The 4,269-nt window shown below is 37.5% G+C and overlaps 1 long non-coding RNA gene across 4 annotated transcripts; it reads right to left on the bottom strand.

The window, feature by feature from the left end:
• Window positions 1-1,647: 1,647 nt before the first annotated feature.
• LOC106301481 lies at window positions 1,648-3,940 on the bottom strand. 4 transcript variants are annotated; one of them, XR_001262205.1, is made up of 6 exons: window positions 3,173-3,940; window positions 2,619-3,131; window positions 2,335-2,431; window positions 2,173-2,228; window positions 1,885-2,079; window positions 1,651-1,818 (listed from the first exon to the last, which is right to left on the bottom strand). It is a non-coding gene; the product is annotated as an uncharacterized LOC106301481 (long non-coding RNA). The 4 variants fall into 4 exon arrangements; XR_001262206.1 differs by having other exon boundaries at window positions 1,648-2,079; window positions 2,587-3,131; XR_001262207.1 differs by having other exon boundaries at window positions 1,648-2,110.
• Between the last annotated feature and the right edge of the window lie 329 nt (window positions 3,941-4,269).

Here is a 4,269-nt window from a genome sequence, read left to right as displayed (position 1 = left end):
TGAGAAGGGTCCCGTTCTATGATTCCAAAATTCTCTGTAGCCATGCACTGGAGTGGAGTGAACGCGTACAAGCCGGAGATTAGTGTATACTAGGAGTATTGTGGGTGCGCAGAGAGAGAGAGGACATTTGAGTCTCTAGGAGAAGAGGGTAGGACAGTGATGTACATATGTTTGACTCACAGGTCAGATGTTTATAGCTATGGAATGTTAGTTCTTGAGATGATTGGTGCAAGGAACAAAGAAAGCGCTCATCTCTGCTTCTAACACAAGTTCATCAAGGAACAAACGGTTTGAGAAGCCAGTGTGCGTTGCCTAGCTACCTTGAAGTGGGACTTGAGCAGAAATAATTAACTGCAGCAGCAAGGACACGAGAGAATCTAAACTATTTTTGGAGCTTTCTGTTTTTGCATTTTCTTGGTGTAATGAATAATGACTTGTGAAGTTGAGGTATTCCTTTACGAGAATGTGTGTTGGGTTTTTCGTGCTGTATAAGTTTTGATATATGGAAGACTTTTATGTTTTCTATTATTTACCGCTTTTTAAATTACTCTAACCATGTTTTTTCTTTAGTTGTAAAGGACTGAATGAAAAAAGACATGACAATTTACTTGATCACACTGCAGGTATATTATTCTTGAACTTTAGAATCTGCTCATATCAAACAAACGTGAGTTTCTTACTAAGACATGTTCTTCTTGCTGGTTCACATTATCTCAAAATCATTAGCTTCCTATCAATTGTGCAACCTACACTACCAAATATCTCACTAAAGAGAAATGTTGTGAGAACGAAATAACGAAAAACTACAAGTCAAACCTTCAAATTTATTACTCATTGCATATATTGCGTATATGTATTTTACCAATTTTAAAACAAATATTTTGAATTTTTCCCAAAAAAGAATATTGTAGTTAGGAGTACTAATCACTAAACATTTAAACCCATATAAAATGTTCAACGCAGAGCAAACAAAAAAAATAATAACAATGTGATCAATGAGGAGTTAATCCTAATTTTCTGGCCAAATAATTATAGTTTTCCTGATTTTAAGGGTGCGATCAATGGTATAGTAAACTATTTATTTGTTGTGTTCTTGAGTATATGAAAAATGTTATAGTTGCTTATAAGTCTATAAAAATTATTATTTGCAAGACTGCAGATATCATAAGCATTATCCCCAAATATAATGCGATGATTGGTAAAATTTATATAAATATTTACGTTAGTAAACCATATACAATCTATACTGCTAAACTAGAATCATGATTTTGACGTAACCTTAGTTCACTATGTGATGTTATCAAATTTGAACCTAAATAGTTAATGGAACCTAAATTTCGACAGTCACCTTTTCTGTCTGTTTTGAAAAACAAAAATAACTCATATTTAAGGTCTTTTTTTCTTGTCTTTTAGAAATCTTGGAAAATATAGTTTTAGCGTCCGAATTTTGATAACCACATACCATACTCGCGTGTTCACCAGTTTTTGGCGCTGATTTAGAGCTTTTTACTTGTGCATTCAGTCATTCGTCATCCCTTGATGTGTTAAAACTGAATTTGTTAATCTGAAGTCAGTAAAAGTTTATGTCTCCATTTCGCTGGTTTTGTCGAGTGTAAGATGACACAGGGAGAATAATAAGTTCGTGCCCCAAACTTCTTTTGTTGAATTGTAAACTCGCTTATGATTATACTTAAATGAATATCAGTTACAAAAAGCAACAAAATATGATCATATCACGACGATATAATAGCAGTCGAACAAATCAAGCATCCCTTCCCAAAGAAAGAGACAACTCCCTTCTATGCTAAACTTCCATACCTAAAGTTTCTCACTGGTTTGATTATTTGTTTCAGCTGGCAATGAAAAACCAGATAAATATACTACCTTTCAGTTGGCTCTCCCCTGAATATGCATGCAGTTGCTTAATGAAGTTTCTCATGTTCCTATCAGAAGAGTAGAGTCAAGCTTAGTTTGTGGAAAGCATAAAAATCTCTTAACATATCCTTATGTTTATAAATACGGGAGTGTTAGTAACAGTGTTGCATGGGATTCCATCTTATCCTTTTCCCTCCCGTGGAACTGTTTCAAGGCAAGCCCATCGTTGACTTTTCTGGATGCTAATTCATTATCAAACACAAAATTTTCCAAAAAAAAATCATGAAAGCTACTCACCTGCCTGATAGCTGTTGAGAATTAGGCAGACTCTTAGAGTTTATTTTGACCTAAACCTGATGGAGAATGTAAGAGACATAAGAGGAAGGCACAATTTAAAAGGTGTCGTCTTAAAGACTAATCATTATCTTGGTACATATGAACACTAAAGGTTTCATATACCTTCAACTGTAAATCCCATGTGAGGCTCAGATGGAGAACATTCTTTCAGGTTGGTTGTTACATGATCATTATTCCCCAAATCAAAAGACGGATAACTCTGAAAAGGACAATGTTCGTAATAATTAGAAAAGGTACAAAATCCATGGCTCAAATTCAGATAAGCATACAGTGAAAAGTGATGGGGAATTCAAACCATAATGAAATATTCTATCTACTCTTTGTACTAAAACGGGTAAACAGAACACAGTAAACCTTTCTAGTGCTAAGTTGTAGTGAACATGTACCGTCCATCAGATCCGTTGTTGTGTTTGCTTTTTAAAAATCATTTGTCTGGTTGTCAGGGAGACTAAACGAACTCCTATTAAAAACCATAGGATTAAACATACAAAGAAAAACCTCTACAGTCATGATCCGTACGTCTGTCATCCTTAGCTCTGATAAAGACATCAAAACGCTGCAGCAAATGGGTTTTACGTTCTCACCGAAAGCTTCATATGAAGGAATCAATCTGTTCAATTTGATATGAGAGAACGTAAAATAAGAAAAGGCAAAGAGAGATGTAAATCTTGTTGGGCTATACGGTTTTAGGAGATGAACCCTTGGATAACACAACCCTGTTGTGAATAGTTTCAGTCAGTGATAATATTGAATCTTAAAGAGCACAATTCTCGCTGTAGAAAGATTAGTTCATCAATAAGAAGCCAACGTTTGCTGTGTTTCTCGCTCACCAAAGCGAATTGATCAAAACCGAAGCTCAGATTGCCCCAAACCAGGAACAACGTCACTGAAGAAGAAAGCTATGCAGTCGACTCTCTCTCTCAAAACTTTTTTCTCCAACCTCTCTATTCAACAGTCACCGTGTTTGCCTCTCCGCCGCGGTGTGAGAGGGCTTGTCTTTATGTGTATTTCGGCGGTGCTGAGCTGAAGTTTTTGGTTGCATGTCTTCTCCGAAACCCCCCTCTCCTTCTTCGGCCGTGTGTGGTGTGGAGTCCGACGGAGCTGCGTATGAAACGGCTGAAGCTATAGAAGCGAGCACAGATCTGGTTCTCTCCTCTTTATGGTTTTGCTATAGGACGGCAAGATCGAAGTGGTGGTTTCTTAGATCTGTTTTGAGCGGAAACGGCGGAGGTCGAATCAAGCAGCTCTGGGTATAGTTCGGCTTGGAGGGAAACACGGCGAGTCAAGATTGGCCAGTGGATAGCGCTTGCCCCGGGCGAGATCCACAACTCCGGCGAGGTCCACAGAGGCTTCTATGGGTCGCGCTCCCCAACGTCGGCGTGTGGTTGCCATCGGAGTGGTTTCAACTGGCCGGGAGAGATCGGGATGACCCGCTGTTGAAGGCAGTGAGCAAGTTTCCGGCGAGAGCGGCGGCGGCTGCGATTTGGGGACGATCAAAGCGACGATATAAGGTGTAGAGGTGGTGGAATGGAAACCGATGATGATTTAAGGATATTTGTAATCAATATTTGAGGTTTACATGTTGAACGTATACATTCAAACTGAGAATGGGAAGTGGTAGTGACGAAATGATGAGATTGAAAAAGACCATGAATATACGGTATTTACAGCTATTATGTTTCGGACAAAGAATGAGCCCAATGATGGATTCACGTTATTTGCTAAATACAATTTCGTAAATGATTTTAAGTGGGCTGGTTTATTTAGAGTGACATAAGAACAAATATAACGTGGCAAATATGTTGTTTCTTATTGGTCGATTTTTTGTGAGGACGTGGACAACCTTCCTACTCCTCATATATCCCTTTTAGTATTAGTTAGATTTTAGGAGTTATTCTTGGGTTCACCCCCTAGGGTGAACCTTTAGGTTCACCAACCAATAGAAAATTATCATTTTAAATCTAGTATCTTTTAATTAAGGAAACCAAATAACTTGGCAAATTATATTATTTTTTCAAAATAAAATTTAAAAATAAA

This window comes from Brassica oleracea, chromosome C7 (genome assembly GCF_000695525.1).
Source record: "Brassica oleracea var. oleracea cultivar TO1000 chromosome C7, BOL, whole genome shotgun sequence".
In the NCBI taxonomy this organism is placed as follows: domain Eukaryota; kingdom Viridiplantae; phylum Streptophyta; class Magnoliopsida; order Brassicales; family Brassicaceae; genus Brassica; species Brassica oleracea.
Note: the sequence above shows the minus strand (reverse complement) of the source record. Positions and strands in the feature narration are given on the sequence as shown.